A 22,360-nucleotide genomic window follows, 5' to 3' on the forward strand; every position below is an offset into this window, starting at 1 on the left:
TAAACGATATCTGTTATTCCAATTAGTTCTGCGATTGAAATTTGCGTGCACCTTATAAAATAAATAAAAAGTCTGGGCAGCAATTTCTCGACGGAAATTAGAGAAATGAAAGAACGCACTTCCATCAGACATCCAATTGATATCGTGTCGCTAACGTTGTTTTGTCTCTGGGGGAGGTCGAAGAGCAGCCTCGTCGTCCTGTTACCGTGAGAGCCACCGTTTCTTCGTTCCGTCCTTTTATTCGTCGTTACGTCCATTGTCACCGAGAGACGGGGGCGAGAAAGAAAGTCGCGTTGATGCCGTCGTCGGGCAGAAATACGATTTGTCCCGTGAAAACTGCCGCCTCGTTGCGCTCCGACTGCTATTGTATCGGCTGTCATCCAGACGACGATCACGACGAATTCGATGCCTGACCGATCGACTGCATTTATTTATACGTGCACGCTATTATTGGACGGCGATTCGTTTTAATCGAACAAACGACGGGGATCCAGACGAACGTCGCTGGTTTGGACAGACTGCTGATCGGCTCATTAACCTTTTAACTCGAGCTCGAATAACTGCACTCTCGATGCCAAACCACGACAAAAAATATAGATACATTTTTTAAAACAATTTTAGACTACGAGGTGTGGCTATTAAATAACGGGACTGACGCTCTAAAACATTTTATTTTGATCTCACGCATATTTACTTATTATCACCTTCAATATACACCCCGCCTTTATCCCTACAACGCTCTATGCGAATCTTCCGTTGTTCGAAACAGTGCTGGAAGTCTCCTATCAGCTCCTTCAGGACGCGTGCCGCTTCTTCTTTCACAGCTTCAACGGACTCAAATCTTGTTCCTTTTAATGCGGATTTTATAGGCCCAGAATTGTATTGGCTTTTGCCGTGAGCAGTCACAAAATGCAGTTTTAGAAAGTCCACTCCGTGTTGATTTTATTAAAACGCCCGACCGCTATCCTGACCATGATAGCATCTTTCTTACACAAGGTTTTTAGTTGACCGCATTTTTGAACTTAGAACGGGGGGAACAGTTTCTCACATAGTACAATCGCGCTAATATTAAAACATTATACAGTCCACTTATTATCGTTATACAATAAACGTTTTTAAAAATCACAAACAAATTTCAATCCCGACCAAGCATATTCGAGCGCGAACAAAATCAAAATAAAATGTTTTAGAGCGTCAGCCCCGTTATTTAATAGCCATACCTCGTATATCGTAAGGATGCCAGGGATGGCTACAAGCGTGTGGTCAGATTCAAAGTTGCCGTAAATAATCGTCAGACAAAAGGGAGAGAAATTGAATCCATCGAAAAAGTACGCGGCTGTTTCTATTAGTTCGATTCGATCGTCGACCCGTTCCCGTTCTTATCGCAACGCGGCATCTCGGGGAAACGAAAGAACGAAGTTCGACCGCCTTCGTCCCTTCCTGAATTAACATTCCGAGATATGATCAACGCAACGGTAATATTTATACGAAGATTTGGATCGGCTCCAATCGCGCGATGCCAGGCACGGTTTTATCCCACGTTGCACGGGATAGGAAACCGTGAGATTATTTTTTCGCGATCCCGTCCATGGAATTACGATCCTCGTTCCGTTCCGCGGTTACGACGAACGAATCCGAAATGAAATCACTTTTCCGTCTCCTTAACGAGACCGCCGCTATCGGTCCTTCCAATCGGAACGGAAGCTTTACGGTTCGAAACAATTGCAAATATTCTTTAAGGGGCTCACAGACGTTGGCGATTTTTCAACCACCGGTTTTTCATTCGCCTCCTATAAATTACTTCCCTGGTTTGCTCCCGAATAAATTCTCAAAGAGATGGAACACTTTTCTGGCGGACATTTCGTGCACCACAATATTTAGTCCCGGTATTTATTCGTTTAGAGTACAAAGTGAAGCGATACGCAAGGATCAGCAAAATAAAGTGTTGGTTATTACTTTATTTTTATAGGTGTCTCATGGTGTTACAAAAATCATCTCCAGTGACCAAAGTTTCTTTTCTGATGTGGCCATGGGTTCTATGAACTCATGGTGTTTGTTATACGAAGATGAGTGTTCGTCGTTAGGGCGAACTGCTCTTCACTCTCGTCTTCCTTCTGCACAGTTTAGAAACCGATTTCAGACTGAACAGATCTCCAAGATACACATGTGTATATCTTTACGATATACAGGGTGTTCGGCCACCCCTGGGAAAAATTTTAATAGAGGATTCTAGAGGCCAAAATAAGACGAAAATCAAGAATACCAATTTGTCGATGGAGGCTTCGTCAAAAAATTATTAACAATTAAATTCAAAAATTTCAAATCGTTCTGGAAAAATTATTTTCAGTTGCGGGGGTCAATTACAATCATTTTTGGTGAATAGACATACCCTCGAAATCCTATGCATTTTCGAGAAAAAAATTCGAGCAAGTGCTGAAAGTTTTGGGTGAAAAGAAAGACTTTCGAATCGTCTTGGAAAAATTATTTTTAGTTGCAGGGGTCAATTGCAAGCATTTTTGGTCAATAGACATACCCTCGAAATCCCAACCCTTTCCGAGAAAAAAATTCCTTACCGAAAATCTAATGTCAGGCCAGAAATGCTTCCCTGAAATTTCATGCGAATCTTTAAAACGTCATAACTTCTGAACGGATTGGACGATTTTAATGATTAAAAAAGCAAACTACGCGTATTTTGATGGAGAATATGTATAAATTATAAAAATATTGGAAAAGTTGCTCCTTGACCCCGTAAAATGAAAAAAACCCCATAAAAATGGTCCAATTTTCAAACAGCCATAACTCCTACAATTGTGAATATATTTCAATGAAACTTTTTTCTGAAGTAGAGCTCATGGGTACCTACAAAAAAATATTAGACAACTTTTCTGTAGGGCGTCAAACAAAAATATTAAAAATGAAAAACGAATTTTTAAGAAAAATCGACAGGGGGTAGGTGCCTCATTTTTTCGACGAAAAAAAAATTTTTCATATCATTCTAAAAAAAATATTTTCAGTTGTGAGGGTCAATTACAATCATTTTTGGTGAATAGACATACCCTCGAAATCTTGCGCATTTTCGAGAAAAAAATTCAGTACGGTCGGAAACTTTAAACGTTAATAACTGTTTAACGAAGCCTTCATCAACAAATTGGTATTCTTGATTTTCGTCTTATTTTGGCCTCTAGAATTCCTCATTAAAATTTTTCCCAGGGGTGGCCAAACACCCTGTATGTATATCGATATTTTACCAAATAATTTTAATTTTTTCACAATATGACGTATACGTCTTAATTATATAATATTTCTGAGATAACCAATAATAATATTAATGACGATTGGCAGCACCATAAACCTGAAATGTCAAAATAAATACCTTGTAAGTTTATATTTAAGAAAAAAATTCAGCCCATAGAGAGTTAATAACGAACTGTTGCATGACCAACACAACCATACAAACCACTCAGTCACATCACGAACATTACTCATCCAAACATCCTAGTCACGATTTCTAATCTTTACTCATCCTGAACCTCGCACCCTTGTCACACTGTCCCTTGACCATCGTCCCTACCTCTACCTATCTTCAGCAATAGTATATAAAAACTTGCAATACTGAAACACCAGCAGAAAGAGTCTAGTACTTAGTCGACCTAATAGTTGTACGAGTTTCTCTTAAGAAAATAAAGTGTTGTCAATTCTACTGGAATCCAACAGAACGACCCTCCGTACTTACGACGATTCGAATATCACGTAAACATAATCAGTTGCAAAGCTTTCGCGCACGATAGCCTATTTGTCATCATCGGTCTATTAAGTCCGATGCAACGAGCCGTATTAATTTGTCGGAGGAGCGACAGAGAGTCAAAAGAAGATTCATCGGTCGATCGATCACGAATTCAGGAATTTTTATATTTTCGCGTAATCCCGAGGCGAAATATTTAAACAGGATAACGGCGGGGAAGGCTTAAACGCTTCGAATAAAAAATATTTAACAAGATACAGCTTGGCTTTCGTATAAAAAAAAAAAGCTGACCGATAAATTTCGCGTGTTTACGAAACGGGGATCTCCGCGATACGCGAAACCCAGCGCATGTCCCTCCCTCCTGGGGGGTGAAAAATTGCAAATAACGTCCACCGATCCCCCCGCCCCTCAAAATTCATCAATACACAGAGGGTGGATGTCGTTTATTAAACGATTTCGCGACGAGCGAATATCCTATCGAAAGCGAGCGGTTCGCGAACGATTAAAAGTTGTCTCTTTGAAAATTGTCGGATAACGCGACGCTGTATGCACGAACGCGAAATATTTTACGCACCCTGGTCGACGAGGCTCGTCAAATTTTTAACGTAATAGCGTTTTGGGGCAGTCTTCGAATATTTATACGAATTGTTGGATAACCAACACGACCATACAAACACCACTCAGTCATATCACAAACATTACTCATCCAAACATCCTAGTCACGATATCTAATCCTTACATATCCTGAACCTCGCATCCTTGTCACACTGTCCCTTGATCATCGTTCCTGCATCTACCTATCTTCAGCAATAATATACAGGGTATAGAGGCCAAAATAAGACGAAAATCAAGAATACCAATTTGTTGATGGAGGCTTCGTTAAAAAATTATTAACAATTAAATTAAAAAATTTCAAATCGTTCTGGAAAAATTATTTTCGGTTGCAAGAGTCGATTACAATCATTTTTGGTCATTACACGTACCCCCGAAATCCTACGCATTTTCGAGAAAAAAATTTCTTACCGAAAATATAATTTCAGGCCAGAAATGCTTCCCTGAAATTTCATGCGAATCTTTAAAATGTCATAACTTCTGAACGGATTGGACGATTTTAATGTTTAAAAAAGCAAACGACGCGTATTTTAGTATAGAATATGTAGAAATTATAAAAATATTCAAAAAGTTGTTCCCTGACCCCGTAATGTTAGAAAAACCCCATAAAAATGATCCAATTTTCAAACAGCCATAACTCCTACGATAGTGAATATATTTCCATGAAACTTTTTTCTGAAGTAGAGCTCATGGGTACCTACAAAAAAGTATTAGACAACTTTTCTGTAGGGTGTCAAATAAAATTATTAAAAATGAAAAACTAATTTTTAAGAAAAATCGACAAGGGGGTAGGTGCTTAAATTTTTCAGCGAAATTGAAAAGTTTCAAATCGTTCTGGAAAAATTATTTTCGGTTGCGGGGGTCAATTATAATCATTTTTGGTCAATAGACATACCCTCGAAATCCTACCCACTTTCGAAAAAAAAATTCAGTACGGGCGGAACTTTAAACGTTAATAACTTCTTAACGAAGCCACCACCAACAAATTGGTATTCTTGATTTTCGTCTTATTTTGGCCTCTAGAATCTCCCATTAAAATTTTTCATGTGCATTTTGGACGAGTGGGAGAATATTAGCCAAAAAAATATTAAACAATTGTATAAATCTTTACCAAACAGATTGATTGAAATTAATAGATGCAAAGGAAGTTCCACAAAATATTAAGCATTAATTTTTATTTATTAATTGTCGTATGGTTAAAGTTTTTCGTAAAGTGTGCTATCATTTTGTCCCTCTTTATCTTGTTAATAATAGTATTTCTTTAAATACAAATAGATAGATTAAGTGAAGATTCGTTTCATTCCATTAATATGTATCAATAAAGCAGTCTGAAAATATATGCATACGAAAAGCTGAATTTGTAATGTATAATTAGCAAAAATTACAATAATTTGGAAGTGTATAGTATTATATACTAGTATTTAGTCGACCTAATAGTTGTAGTAGTTCTCTTCTTAAATAAAGTGTTGTCAATTCTATTGGAATCCAACAGAATAATATTTAAGATTCGTCGGAGAACAGGGAATCCATTAAAAGGTTCGTTGAACCGACATCGAGACGGTCGGAAAAGTTAGTCCGAAGAATGGATCTGAAATTCTGATTGTTCGCGAACGAAATTTGCCGATCTTTCGTCGGTGCACGTTTCGTGGCTCGTTCGAACGAGAGGAAAACCAGCCGTCCGTCGCGGCTCGCTCGAAATACAGTTTCAACGAAAGGAAAACCGAGCTTTGCTTCTCCGTCCGGGCCGTTCGCGTAAATGGATAAGTTACGCGCGCTGGATGCAAATGCGGACGGAATACGATTTTCTTCTCTGTTCGAGGAAACCTTTCGAAGGGTGGAAAGGAAAACAAAAACGGGGCCGCCGGAATAACGACGCCGTCGCCGCTGTTCGGAAAGGAAAATATTTAAACGGCCGCCAACCTTGAAAAACCGACGACGCCTGGTCGACGTCGACGGATTAAAATTCCCGGAAACGTTTTACGCCGGTGCGTATTTATAAATACACGCCTCGAAAGGAGTCTTCTTCCACGTGTTCGAATCCTACCAGCTTGAATCGAACTTTACGAACGAGTCTCGATTATTCTTCGAGATTTTCGCGTTACCAATATAAAATAAATAAATCGATAATCGAAACGTAGGTAATAACCAGAAGAAAGAGATTCTAAAAATACTCGACAGACAGTTTATTTTGTATTCGTTTGCTGTGAAATATTTAATTCAATACTTTATGTATAGTCCGGGCTACGATATAGCGAGATCGTAAACTCTTGAGGGTTGGGACTGACTACTGCTGCGACACTTAGGACTGTACATGAGATCTTGCTTGAGGGTGCCTTTCAAATAACTCATAATAACACCACAAACTTATAACACAAACTAGGAACTTTATTGACAATGCTTTAAAAACGTCTGTTATCTAGGAGTTCTGTCGTAGTTCTCCTCTTTCAAATCGTTGCCGGTTCCTCAGCAACCGGAAGGCACGGGATCTCGTTTCCGCTCGTTCGTAGGGGCAGCTTCACATCGTTGCGGAACAGCCTTCAATTCGTCGCAACAATATATTATAAATAGGTAAATTAAGATATTAAAGACTTGAGTAAGACCTTCACCTGTTACAATACCTCTAAAAATGGCGACACTAGATAAAACATTTCTTCGTACGGCCCTGACTATGGTCTAAGGCCCTTAACTGCTCGTATTTTTGTCAATTCACTTGTTTCGGGGGCTGAAACGTGTAAACTTTGGGGCCTACTTGAGTTTACGACCTCGCTATATCGTGGCCCGGACTATACTTTCGATTGCTCGAGTAACGAGTTCATCTTTTACTCTCTTTTTTGTGATGTTTTCGAGGAATGGCGGAAATATCGAACGAAAAAAACGTGCGAAAGATTTAAAAAGGATCGAAGATCCGTGGAAAAAGCTTTTAATGTAACCAAACCCGGGACGATGAACGCACCGAAAAATCGCGAAAGTGCATTCGGCTCGAAGATAACGACCGCTTTCATCGTAACTTGATAAACGGCGCACTCTGCCCCTAACCTGATCTTCAAAACTAAAAGCAGAGCGAACCACTCGACCGATGGTTGACAGAACCGGACCACTTGAGAAACATTCGTTTCCATTAGCGTCCCGGCGCAACACGACGCCGGTTAGAGACGACAGTTTCACGTTACAAACAGCAAAGTATGTCTTGTCGTGTTTTCCGACTAACGGTGATCCGTTCTCCAACTATCTTTTCATAACGAAATCACCGAACCCATGGCCATTGTCGCCTCCATTTTGGCGCCATTTTTATTGGCTTGAATGTATGCTAGAAATTAGTTAATTTTTTACTTATCTGGCAACGAAAAATATACGTAACGAAAACTAAATATCACTAATAAATTATTAAAATAAGCTTATCAAGCATTTCCCCAATATCGAAAATATTCGAGTACCGAATAACAAATATGTATACAAGAACGCTTTGCTAAAAATAATTTATAAAAACATTTCAGTTTAAAGTCTAAAATAACCCATTTAGTATATTACTTTCCTGGCTTATTGAATATAACGGAGAGGAAATATTGCTATCGGTCAACCGGTTATTTGCATTTTTCAATATTTGAAGATTCCCCGAGTCCAACAAGAGCAATAAAATCGTTTGCAAAATCCTGTATGCGTGGATATGTACGATGGTATATATATTAAGTTTATATTAGCGTTTATATTTCAAGAGCGAGTATTTCGTAATATTATTTTATATCCGGGATTTCCATGCTATTTCTAATCATACCAAATGTATATGGTACTATCACGATGGTGTAGACTCAAGAATATCAGAACCGTACTAACTGCCATTTCCGGGAGAATTACGTGGTATAATATATCATATTTACGTTATAGAGTGGTACCAGTCTCGTTAAAATCGAGATTTTAATTTCACTAGCAGTATATTCTTTAGAAACTTCAGTTAACATTATCGAATTTTAGATATACATACGATAAATATAAATGAAATACGCAATATATATTTGCATACGTTTTTAATCAAATTATTTCTTATGAAAATATGTACATGCGTAAATATTCGCTGTCTAGTGATCAATAACAAGGTTGATAATATTTTTGGCAACGTTATAACAAGGCATTTATCTAGTAACTATTCAAATATCGCAGATAAAATACCAGTACCCGTAGCTATAAATCCTGAAGTAATTATATTGTAAAATTATTAGTCTTAATGCGTATATCAGCTGCGAAATTTCGATCGATTTACACATTAACTACCCAACGATGCATATTCTGCATAATCTAGTTAGACGAGAAGCCATTTTTCTTTTTCTTTTCGCGCGTTTTTATTTCCCCCCTGCCGCGCCACATATTAGTCGATCCACTATTACGTTCGAAACATAATGTCAACGGTTGTTAACCTCCCAGCGCAATTCAATCTTTTTATCACACTTTCCGTGTTCTCGCGAGAACAACGTTCTCAATTACTTGCATAGTTTATCGTTTTAACTTTGCCGGTGGAACTAAACGCCAGTCAACAATCGGTGTTCGTAACGAGAGCAACACGTATACCTTTAACGAGTTTTCGAGCACCGACCTCGTTAAAACCTTTCTTTCGCTTACGCTTTTTCAAACGACATAAAAGCGAATATTTACGCATATAAGAAAAATAAAATAGTAAGCTCTCACTAACCTTATTTATCCAGCCGTCGATCAGTCACTTCATGATCCTTCGACGACAGTGAATTCTGGCCTCGTGGATCCTGCGGTTGTACGCTGATCTTCCTGTTGCAGAACACAAAAGCACTGTACAAACTCGTAAGAAAAACGCGAGAACAAACGAACGTCACGGAAGAATCACACGAAATACGAACATACAACTAGACGTCCGCGCGTGCACTGACTTCTGTTCGGTAGCGCCAGGCCGTAGTCCATCTACCTTGGACGAGCGTAGACTCGTCGCACGGTTGCCATGACGATGGGTCAACAGCACGCGCTGCGCGCGCAACGAAGACAGTTTCACACCGAACCTCATGGCAGCGACAAACACCAACATGCACCCACCGATGGTGTGTCTTCTCTCACACGACCACGCTAAGTCCACGCTACGAAATTGTAACACGCGCACGTGGAAAATTAATAACGACGCCTGTTAACTACGTACGCGAACGTATTTGAATTGCACGACCGTATTCACAGTGCACGAGTGCATTCGCGTAACGGCGTGTTCGTTGTACGAAATAACAGCTAGTCCAATCGACACGCGGACAAAAGTCGAACAGTTTACGCGGAACGCGACACTGATAGATAACTTAACCTAAATACTAAATCGACAAGTTCTATACTCGTGTTCGATGCAGTCGATGCTGCCAAAGGTCACATTCAAGAACGCTTTCTAGCCTCGAAATTGTAATACTCGCGCGTGAAAAATAACACTTGTTAACCTCGCACGCGAGACTATTCGAACTGCACGACTGGACAAGGAGTGGGGGAACATTTCCGATCGTTTAAGGGCGAGCTTGAACGGAATAACGGCTGGACCAATCAGAAGCTTGACCAATCAGAACGCAGAGAAAAGTCGAGAAGCTTAACCGGAAAGCGGGAATCGACAACTAAACCTATTACGTGAATCAGTCGATAGTTGGAAGAATATTATACGTACTGATGAGTGATAGTAAATCCTAGCCACGAAATTGCCACAATATCGCATAGAAAATTATTAACAACACTTATTAACTATGTACGTAAGCATACTTGAAGTGCGCGATCATACCGGAAGTGACTTCGTCGAACGGAATAACTGCTAGCCAATCAGCAAGCGGAGAAGAGTTGCACAATTCTTTCGGAACGCGGGAAGTGTCGAGAAATGTACGTGCCAAGTCGATCAGCCGATAATTGAAAATTTATTATACTTAGTGATGGAATTTCGAATCGAGAAGTGCTAATTACGAAATTATAAGCCCGGTGCTTGAAAAATTAATAACGATACATGTTAATTATGCACACGAGCATATTTAAAGTTCGAAAATGTATTCGATGCTTAGGGGTGAGTTCGCCGAGCGGAATAACGGCTTCTCTGATCGGCACGGCGGCAAGAATAGCACATTTTATGCAGAACGCGGGATGTAACGACAAGTGAACGTACCGTAATGACCAGTCGATTGTTGAAGAAGTTATTATACGTCGTAATGAGATTTCGAATCGGTAAGTCCTAGCCATGAAATTGTAATCCTCCCACGTAGAAAACTAGTAACGATGCATGTGAACTATGTACTTGTACATATTTGAATTGGCGTACCATATTTGAAGATCGCTAATGTATTCGATGCTTAGAGGTGAAACCGTCGACTGGAATAACTGCTGGCGCGATCGGTACGCGGACAATCGAATATTTTATGCAGAACACGGGAAGTAACGACAACTGAGCCTATTAATTCGATCAGTCGTTGGCGGGATGAGTATTATGTGTCGTGATGGGATTTCGTGTCTGAACAAAGGCGGAATATTCGCATCGCCTGAAACGTGCTTCGAAGCTTGGCCAGTCTGTATGATCTTCGAACTGGTAAGTACGTTTCGTATTACCTACCGCATGGATGTACTTGCTAGTACATGATAGCGAAGCAAAAACAAGCTTGAAATCTTAATGTTGTGCAATATATCTGTTCATTGTTCCTAATAATTTCCTAATAATTATTTTATCAGTCTGTGTCTCCATCGTAATTTCTGAAACGGTCCTTTACGCTGTTGCTAGCAGCGATCAATGTGATTTTGATGTGAACGTATTTTAACGCGGACGTGAGGGAAATCGCGTTTAAATTTCGTAGGTAATCGAACACGTCGAATATGACTAGCGCGATGGTTATTGGAAGCGTATAATAGAAACTTGCGGGGTCTAATCATTTTCTCGCGGCTTAGTCGAAAATCCCTGGACCCCGGTGACATTATTACCGCGAACGTCCAAAGATTTAATAACGATCGCGATGAAAAGGATGGTCGAACCCGGCGAGATCGTCGAATAAGCTGATGTTGCAGGAACGTATCAGTGAATACGTAAGCTTTCCGTAAACGCGACAGGTTTTCTGTGATCAGCGTGTTCTGGCGACGTTCCCCTAACCTCCTATTCGCACACGCTGGCAGATTCGCGAGTATGCAAATGGCGGAAGGAGAAATTATGAGAAGAATGGAAAACTTTAGTCAGGTTAGATCGAGGGGGAGGTCTGGATAGTTAACTCCATAATTTAACAGGCCTGTTATTTTATTCTCGAAGCTTGTAAACGCGTATATGTTCCAAGGACAATTAATAATCGATTTTATAGTCAGTGCTTTCGGTTGGGTTCAATTTGTGTTGTCCCACATTGAAGTTTCGTAAATGTGGTCGCGTTATCTATGTATGCTGCATGCCCTGCTTTCTCACGCTTCAAATTCAACGTAACAAACCCACTCTGTGGCTTAAAACTATTCTATTACCGACGCTTACATGTAGCAAAATTATTTTTGGAAAATGTCCTCGTTCTTTTTGTTTCAGCATATTTTATTAAATTACCAGACGTTACTAAAATTGATACATCTCGTTACCGGATAACATGAAAGCCATTTCATGGCTTGCAATTAACCGATGATAAAGTAACTTTATCGTGGAAGGTGCACATTAATATTTATTATCCCCTCGAGGGGGGTTAAGCTTCCGTGCAAGTTGCCCTGCGCCTGGCTCATCATATTGACCCTTTTTCATCCGAATTACTATTTCTATGAGCACGTGATATTATCCTGGCACATATGCGTTATTAAAATTTATAGACATGATTTGTGAATTACTTTGAAAGTTAAATTTATGGGAGATACTATTCAAACTGTTGAGGTACTATAAAGGGTGTATAATTCCGTTTGTAGGTTGTTTATATTAAAACTCAACACTCTTGGATTTAGAAACATGTGAATGCGAATGTGCCCACGTTTCGTTTGCTTATTTAGAATCAAACTATTTTAAAAATTTCCCTAAGTCGACATTAGATAATCTATAATACTTTATCAGAGATCAGAAATCAAATTACAGAAGTCTTTATTTGAACAAGACGAAGTATATATAGCATAAATGTCGAATGAAATTAAAGAAAATTTAACACTTGGCATATTTCCGTCACGAATCGATAAACTATTTAAGAAAGCAGACGACTTTGAAATATTCTAAACGTTATTCGCCTCTTCTCGCAGCTACTTCAACTGAGCATACTTTCTGAAATATTTCAATTTTGTTAATTAAAACGTTTCACTCTGCACGTATCTTCTGCTACTTCTTTCATCTCTTGATTCGAAATGACTTGTACTTAATTCCGACGTTAATTAAAATTCAGAGGAAGGCTATCCTAGCTTCAGAGAAAATCTCTTCTTTCGAAATGGTAATTTGTTTCCTTTTTAAATACGTTGGACGAGAAACAGCAATCAAACTCTGTGTAAAGAGTTTTAGACACTAGGGACCCGGTGTATCGTCGGGCATACATATTTATGCTTTTTAGGTGTCTAAAAGCTTAATGCACATTTATTTTAATGCTCATTAAAGGCTGATGTACGCACGCGGCCTTCAATATTTATTAAAGCCAAATTTACTTTAACGTTAATGGATGTAATAACACGCATTAACGCGTGGGAGCTGTTTCCACCAATATTTCAAGTTCCCAGTTCTTGCATTACTGCGTCATATTGTAATCCACTTTTTTGGAAAGATTCAATTTACTTTTTTGCCCGGGCATCGTTATGTTTTTCCAACCTGCAAAAGCGTTTCGACGCCAGGCTGTTCCAATTCCATCTTTGACCATTATTATTATAGTCTGAACATTCCTATTCTTCGATTTGAAACAATATAATCTATTTTCTGATACTGTAAACTCTAGCTTCGTTTATGCAGAGCATTTCAAGAGGGATTAACATAAAAATTTATTTTGGTATCCGACGCGACACGACTTCGAAAATAGAAAGCGTCCGTTTTTCCGAAAAATGAAAAGAGACGGTTCCGTGCACCGTGGAACATAGCACGCTGCCGACAGAGACATAATCGAATGCAAAACGAACAAAAGACTGCCGCGAAAGGACGCATTTTTTACGAGCCTGTCGAAAAATGCACTTCAACCGAGGTGTATCGTGACGACGACGTGAAAAGTGACCGAAACATTTTACTGATTTTCACGGGCTACATGGCGCGTCGCTACTTTTTTTCCCCCCCACCCACGACCGGATTCAAAATATACATATGTCGTGTACACGCGAATAGCGCGAAAAGGGATCGTAAATTTCGAGCGCACGAATCTGGCTACTGTCCTTAATAAAATGAATATTTATTTATTTAACGAGAACGAAGCATGTAATGCTCACGAGATAAGAACGCGTACACAAACGGGGATGGTCGATGAGTTTTATACGCGGCGTTAGGCCTTCGAAACAAGCTGTTCGAATAACTCGGTTAATATTAAACCAGCCTTGTTTGGAGTAGTTGCATCGGAAATCGTTACGTTCGAAAGAACCGCGACAAACAATGCGTAACAAGCTCGCGTTGTGTTACTTTCGTGTACGGGGGGAAAAAATTGCGTTTCTAATTTTCGAAACGAATATTACTTTTAATACGCGGCGCGCGCACGGGCCGTTTCATTGCGGAAAATTCGTCGTAATTAGCGCGTGGCGGCGAATTATACGCACTCGCGTATCAGCGAGTATTAAATTTCAATTTTCCGAGTCGGTCTGGCTCGTAACCGCCGAGACACCGAAACTGGACGAATTCGAAATAGAGAATTGCCAGCGGCGGTTAAAGGAGCGGGAGAGGGGGAGGAAAAAAAAAAAGCAAAATAAAGTTCATCGCGGGGAACGAAATTTACATTTTTAAATTGGATTTATCGCTAGCTACCAGCATAGCTATTCAAAAGTATTACGGAAAATTGAAGCCAACTTTTCCTTTCGGCGACTCGTAATTATTCCACGAAGTGCAAAATGTAAAATTTAGAAAATCGTTACCTGGAGGGAAGCAGGTCGATTATTTTTTGGACCTTGAGAATAGAAATTCGTAAGATTTTTTAAGAGACAAAAACAAAAGTTGCGTAATGGGAACAGATATTTTCTTGGTCGATAGCAAACAAGTTCTCAATCACTTTCCCATCCGTAATCCGTACACTTTGAAAGTCTTGATCGGTCTCGAAAGTTTTAATGGGACTTTTTAACTTTGAACAATAATTACATTTATAACTTTGTAATACTAATAAATTTCAATAAAATCGGGTACGAGAAGCTATCGATCAGGGGATGACCTTCCTATTGTTTAAATAATTAGAAATTAAATTTAGGAGAAAGTAGACGATTCTCTAAAAATATCGAATATTCGTAAAAAAAGCAGGCAAATGGCCGCCGACATTTTAAGCCACTAATGGTATCGCGATAATTAATTTCACGGTGAAATTGCACGACTCGCGCGGACACGGAGAAAAGGAGAACGCGAGGGATGGCGGAGGGGGAACGCAAGGAAGTAACAAGCGCGAAAAATAAGAGAATCGTGAATATTTTTTTTCTTCCAACCTATTTTCCCTGGCTGAGAGGAACGACTCTCGCGATAGAAGCGGAGAAGCTGCTCGTTGCATCCCCGAAAACTCGTGCGAGAGAGAAAATAGTGAAACGCGATAAAGTAGGAAGAACTTCGGTACAGAATACACGCCGTCGGATTATACGCGGCGTGGAAATTAATAAGAGAAACGATGTAAACACGTGCCACTGTAATATGCTGAAGAGACATAATTAATTCAAGACTCTTCTCCGGGGCTGCTCGTCCGTGGATCATCGGATGAAAGATTAGAGTCACGTGACGCGTAACGTGACTTAACCTTTCATGCTCGACGTGGTTGTTGGCTGCGATAGCTCGACGTCGTGTGATTTATTTAATTAACGAAACGTAATTTCAATCACGTATTCAGTTTTACGTCCTCTTAAAAAAGCTTAAGTTAGATCGAAGTCTAGAAGGTTGTTTATGATTTATGTTACTGTACAAGATGCAGCTACGATTTGGATAATTTTACCTTCCTGCAACGCGAAGCGCAAGAAAACGTCGAGAATTCGCGAATCTTATTAATGACTGATGCTCTTTGAAGTATTTTAGCAAATTGCTAGGCTTCTGAATAGAAAATATCCGAAGGTGGAGAAGTTTCGTTTTGCAAGATAAGTGTATAATTTTGATCCACGAGTATCTTGTACTTTCGAAACTTCATGAATAAGAATAAATGGTATTGAAGGCGGTTCGCGATAAATTATCGCAAGATAATAATAAATTTCCACAAGGGATGGTTTTTATACACTCGTGTATATATTTTTCTCTTTTTTTATTTTGCAAGGATGCTTATACATTTTTATCTCGTGTATCAATATGATATACACGAGAACGGGGGCGTATAAATCTAGTTTAAATCTGGGAAAAGCGTGTACCGAGCTATGGGAACACACATATTTGCGCGTAATACAAGTACGTTCGGGATTTATCGAAATACGAGCAACAAAAGTAACACAAAACCCATTCAGATCCCGTCTTTTATACGTTCGCGCGTCATTTGCATACGCTTTTGCAACCGTCGACGTTTTCCGGATACTACCGAATCGTCTACAGCCACCTTCGCGATCCAAAGGATACAAAAAGCACATATTAGAGCCGATGCAAATGCAACAACATCGCAGGGTAATAATATAAAGCCAGAGATTTTTCGTGAATGGGCTCTGGGGGAAAGAGCAGGCAATGACAAAATGGAGATTTTCGAGCCAACGCAAATATCGAAATATTGAGAACCACCTTAATACGAGGAAAGACGATTACGAAACGAATAAACAAATGAGAATTCTATAAATATAGATCTAAGTCCAATTTATATAGGCACCGAATAACTTTTGAGCTTCGAAGGAATTTTCTACGGGGGCAGAGTACGAAGAATGGAATTTGTTTACCTAACTTTCGGACTATCCAAATATGAAATTATTCAAATAATGGACCAGCCCTGAACGAAACGCGACGATATCACGGATTCATTTTGAAACACACTCACCGTGGCGCCGCGCCATTAATTTCGACGCGATCCCTGACCGAAATAAAATTACACGCTCGCGCGTTACCGCGCGAGCGAAACGGGCGAGATCACGCGCGACAAACACGAGTCTGATTGATACCTGACGCGACAGCAACGCGAAATTCGTGTTCGCGATGCGATTACGACCGCGGCACTGGAAATGTCCGCGCGGAATTGCCGCGGCATTACGTCTGCAAATAAAATTACAAAATCGTCATATTACACCCGTACACGGTCCGACGAGCGTGGGAAGAGAGCTGTTCCTGCGCGAAATATAACATTTCACACGCTGGTACGCTCCAACTTAATTTTGTATAACCGGGGAAAAAAGGATATTGATTTTGCGCGGGTACGAATTGAATGACTCCATTTTTAAACTCAAACAGAAAAAAGAGTCGTGAACGATTCACGAACATCGCTCGACTCTGGCGCCGTTTTCACGAAATTTTCCGCGCGGGGCATCGAAAAATAATGGACGCGTACACTTTCTATCTGATATTTATGATCAATACAGCGAATGAAATATACATTTCGTTAAATTTTCCAACAACCGTGGATGATGTATTGAAAATATTTCGTCGACTATATCGTGGGAATTTACTACTTATCGCGCAGACTTTGTAAAAAGCGTGATTAAAAGTAAGCGTCGATACCACCTAGAATTTCGTCTTCGCGATGGGAAAACGTGTCCAGCCAGAAATCCAATTCCCAGTAGCGCATCTACTCGGAGGTGCACGTATATTTCACCACGCGATTTCTTTGCCGTGGATGTTTCCGTCGTACGTCCGCCAATCCGCTCGAGGAAATCCTCAGGCTGACGGATGTGGCAATTCGTCGGTAAAAATGCAAAGATGTCGCAGGAGGGAGAAACGAAGTTCTCCTAATTCAGGTTTCAGGGTTTCGCGAATATCGACAGGCGACTGTTTCTTAGCCCGAGCATTTTACCGCGACGCGATTTACGCAAATTCGCGCCAACGACGATGAAGGGAAGCTCTTCGAGCTCGTATGTACAGACAGTAGGTAGCACGATCGACACAAAAGCCTACGAGACGAATTCTAGTCTTATCCTCGAAGCAATTTACACGTGAACTCTCCTTGTAAGAATACATTTATTAGATGTATTCAGAGTACAATTTTCTCTGATATCTCAAGAAACCCTTCGTGGCTAAGTAAGATCTATGAACAGTGTCGTTCGTTAAGCAATCCTCCAACTTGTCTCGCAAAGACGCATCTAGTTCGACTCCTTCCTGAAACGCAACTACTAGGCCAGTATTAGATAACTTCAATAGAATCCCTGGGGGAATGCCCTGATTAGAGGATGGCATATAATACTGTTTGAAAGAGGCCATTTTGGACCACAGATGTAACGATTATTCGATTGATTCTTCTGTTACTATCCATAACAGTTTTATTAATTATCTAAACTACGCAGAAACGTGTCTCTCCTTTCTACTATCAAAATAAGAAGTCGTTAATAAAATCTAGATTGTAGATTACATATTAACGAACAGAATATTTCGATCCATCGTCTTCTACCCTCTTCCGCCTATTGGTAAACGTAGGCTGAAACAGTAAACTGAGAATGTTCACTGGAGACATTTTTGTTTTTTTTTTTTATTCCGCGCGGACAACCCGCGTTTCGTTCCGTCACGTACGCCGGACGAATCATAATTTACGCGCGCTCGTCTCGTTGTCCGCGAAACGGCTTTTTCCCTTCCGCTTCCTTTCGCCGCCGTTCGTCTGACTCATCGATCGCTGGATAGACGAGACTCAATTTGGTAAAAACGATTCAGATACCCGCGCGAAAACGCGATCCCCTTGATGGATCGTTGCTTTTTCGACGAGGCGACGATCATCGATCCCACGCGTTTTGTCGCGAGTACGCCGATGACGAGATTAGAAAAGAACCGACATACCGGGGGATCGAAAGCTAGCGTCCGATAATCGATGTTTCGGCGAAATCGGATTTGTTGCAGTGCGCGAAACCTTCTGCAACGTTCCCATTTCCTCTTTTATAGAGAAAAGTATCGCGATCGACAAAAATTGCGAAGAATACGTTTTCGCTGTTAAACAAAAATATATTAATATACGAAAACCACGCACTTGACGTTAGTAAATTCAATTAAACTATCGCGACGTATTTGTCTCGATTAATTAATTAGATCCCGACTGCGCGACGTGACGTTGTTTCACGAGCAGGTGTAATCGTCGAATTATCAGACGATCGGTACCTAAAAACCGACACGAAGGTCGTGTTGGAGACCCGGGGAAGTAAATTTGAAGGGAACGATAATCGAGAAACCGTCGACGAGAAGTCGGAGGGAGGCCGAGATCGGGGTTGCAGCCTCCTTCGTCTTCCGATTCATTTCCGTCTGCCCACCCTTTCTGCGCCCTTGTTGCCGAAACTCTCGGGTATCGTGCTGGCAAATACCGCGATCCGCAGGTACCCACATAGGTGGTTGTGTGGGAGTCACCTTCCTGCGCGAATGTCAGTACTGTAACGCGCCGCGGCTGAGGAACCGAGATTCCGCGAGTTCTTCGTTGCTGTTTACACGAGATAGGGGTATCACCGGGTACTAACTAGGGCGTCGCGCCGCGCCACGCCGCCCCGACGCTGGATATTAATTTTCGAGACGCGTCTAATCTCGCGTAATGCGCGCGTGATTAAATAGCGCGCCGTCTACGCCCCCGCGCCCCTCGTCTTTTCACCTCCGCGCTTCTTTGTCCCCCTTTTTCCGCATTCGAGACGTCGCGCGCGTATCGTGCTCGCTTAAAAACAAATCACGAGGCAATACGAGTAATCTATACCAACAGCATATTCGGTATCAACGTGTAAACTCCACGCGATCGAAACTGTGGTAATCGCAAACGAAGAAACGTGGAAGAGGAAATCCTCGAGTTTGGTTATCAGCTTTAGCCGAAATTTCTTGCAAACGTTCCCCCGCGTTGCTTGGCTGCGTTTAATTTCCGAGCGCAGGGAACCGATATTCTGATGCCTCGAGCTTTAATCCTTCCCTTAATGTGTTTCATTCACTGCAATTCCACCTTATGGGAGAAAATAAATACTGGAGAATACAGTCTACCGTCGAGCAGAGAATTTTTCACACGTATTCTGGTTATATTTCATCTCGATACACATCTTATCCAACCCGGGACAGTATTCTCGTTTCAACCGCTAAATCTTATCTGGGTCGTTTCTATATTACTAATTCCACCAATGAATCCTTGCCAGTTCTTATCTAAATTGTAGCATCGAGCGTTCTTTTCCTTTTTATAACGATTAATATTTACTCGGTACCGGGCAAAGTAACTGCTGGGTTATTCGATGATGTGTTTGTTCTTACGTCACGGAGGCCAATCAGCGGATTCCATCCCTTCCCGCGATAATAAATTAGGGAAATTACTCAGGATCGAATTGTCGACGCGGTTGAATGCACACTCGAACGCGTACGCTGGTCGAGCAACAAACCATAGGGAGCAAAAGTGAAACACGAGATGGGAAGAGGGAACGATGAAAACCTAGCTTTATGGAGGGCCATTCAATCATGTAAAACGAAACTTTATTGCTCGTGCACGCAGTTACCTACTGAGAGAGTTAGGATTGTCATGGCAACAATGCACACGGTGGTTCGTGTAATCATTTTCACCATCTGACGCCAGACATAGTCATCCGATGAATTTTCACGCATGCACGGTAGAGCATCGTGTATCGAAACACCAATTATCCGAATAAGATTTACGCTCATGCTCGCTACAAACCGTCATTTAATATATTTAAATATTTTTTTGCTAGTAACGCTAAAGATTTAAAAATTTATTCCTCTGCTAGATTGAAAAATCGATCTAAAATCGATCAAACTTCGCCCTCCTGGCAAAAGATTCGATAAATTCAGAATTCATTTCTCACGGAAAACGGCGAAATAGATTTTAATTCACGCGTCTTTTATACAGATGAATTGTTTTCTAGATCATTTGGAACGGAAAGGGAATGGAAAAGTTTTAGCACCAGTAACAGAACGTTCGATAAATTTTGAATTTATTTTGTGCGAAATACGAGGTATTAAATTTTAACTCGTTCTTTTCCAAAACGGAAATAACATTTCTCAGGATATTTCTGATGGAAGTACAATTCAGAAGCTTTTACTCCTCAAACAGAAGGTTTAATAACTTTCGTTTCATTTATTAACATATTATAATATAGCGTGTTCCTATATAATTACCCCAACTTCCTCCTCAAACAAAACGTATAATAACTTTCAATTCGTGAATTAATATAATCGTAGAATGTTCTGTACTATTTAACTAAACTTCCTCTTCAAACAGAACGTATAATAAAATTTAATTCATTAATTTATACAATATAAAGTGTTTCTATACTATTTAGCCAAACTTACCTTTCCAAACAAGACATGCAATCAATTTTAATTCGATAATTATTATAATATAGGGTATTTCTACGTTATTAAATTCAACTTTATCTTCCAACAGAACTTTTAATAGCTTTAAACCTCCTCTTCGAACAAAACATAATATACAGGTTTTTGTATTGTCCAAACTTCCTCTTTCTGAACTTTTTGTGATAGTATTCGTAATAAAAACAGCTGCTATTTATGAGGACGGTGCACCTTTATTTTGACGAATGGTCCGTTTTCCTACAATTGTTCGTATTTCGCGGAATAGGATCACGGAGAAACATCGTCCGTGTTTTCCGTGTCGAGGAAGGTGAGGATAATGTTTAAAAAAATGATCGCGCAAAACGTGGGTGGTTAGCTACCGTTGAAAAATCACAGACCAAGGAGAACGTTAATTTTTCCCTTACTGTCTCATTCCACGAACATTATCTCGCTATTTATCTATCCCCGGTGGACGGTTTTCTGTCTGAAGGAAAAGCTGAACGTACACCGGCCAGATGAGAAATTGCGCAATTTAATAAAGCGGCCAGTTCTTTTCGAGAAAATAATTGCTGAAACGAGAGCGTTCGCGTCGTTTCCTTCTAGCTGGCAATTATTTCGTTTTTTCTATTTCCCCCCCCCCCCCCCCCCCCAAGTCGTTTCTTTTATTTTTTTCCACTCGGAGCCTGCCGTTCTTTTCAATTTCAGTCTGTCCACGACAACGCTTCGTCGAGTTTATTTGCGATTTTTCGTTCGATCGAAAGACCCCCCTACAACCCCGGGAACGGTCCAGAATGTTTTTCAATTGGAAATTGTCCGAAAAACACGCGCTAGAATTCGTTTTCTTGTCGACTGCCGTCCGTGCTGAACGCGACACTACCAATTTTACATGCTGCAAGAACTTAGGCGAGCTCGATCGACCGGATAACGAGAATACAATCACGACTCCAACGATTGCGAAACGGTTCGATAAATATTTACCTTTAATTCCCACCCAGTGTGTACCTTACATTAATATTGGTTCCAGGAGTGTTTTCGCCTTACAGAGCGGAGAACACACGGTAACATGGTCGGATGCGTAAAAGAACGATCTTTTGTTGGCGTTTCCTACAAGACCACCGGTAAAGCCTTCTGCAAACCGAAGTTTATGGCGCGGACAGTAGAAACACGGTATTTGGAAGAAATGTACAGGGTGTTCGGCCATCTCTGGGAAAAATTTTAATGGGAGATTCTGGAAGCCAAAATAAGATGAAAATAAAGAATATCAATTTGTTGGTTGAAGCTTCGTTAAAAAGTTATTAAAAAATTTCAAATCATTCACGAAAAAGTTATTTTTGGTTACGGGAGTCAATTAAAATCAGTTTTAGTGAATAGACATACCCCCGAAATCTTAGGCACATTTAAGAAAAAAATTCGAATAGGTGCTGAAACTTTTCAGCGAAATTAACAAATTTCAAATCGTTCTAAAAATATTGTTTTTGATTGTAGGGGTCAATTACAATCATTTTCGGGAAAAAAATTCTTTACCGAAAATATACTGTGTGGCC

At 40.3% G+C, this 22,360-nt stretch overlaps 1 protein-coding gene across 1 annotated transcript in view; it reads right to left on the minus strand.

The window, feature by feature from the left end:
• The window catches only part of Rho-6 (serine protease rhomboid 6), a 163,620-nt gene extending 154,403 nt beyond the window's left edge, over positions 1 to 9,217 (minus strand). The window contains exon 1 of the mRNA XM_076770775.1: positions 9,036 to 9,217. The gene's annotated coding sequence lies outside the window, so the exon portion shown is untranslated. The remainder of the gene's footprint in view (positions 1 to 9,035) is intronic.
• Positions 9,218 to 22,360: the final 13,143 nt, after the last annotated feature.

This window comes from Colletes latitarsis, chromosome 8 (genome assembly GCF_051014445.1).
Source record: "Colletes latitarsis isolate SP2378_abdomen chromosome 8, iyColLati1, whole genome shotgun sequence".
Lineage (NCBI taxonomy): Eukaryota > Metazoa > Arthropoda > Insecta > Hymenoptera > Colletidae > Colletes > Colletes latitarsis.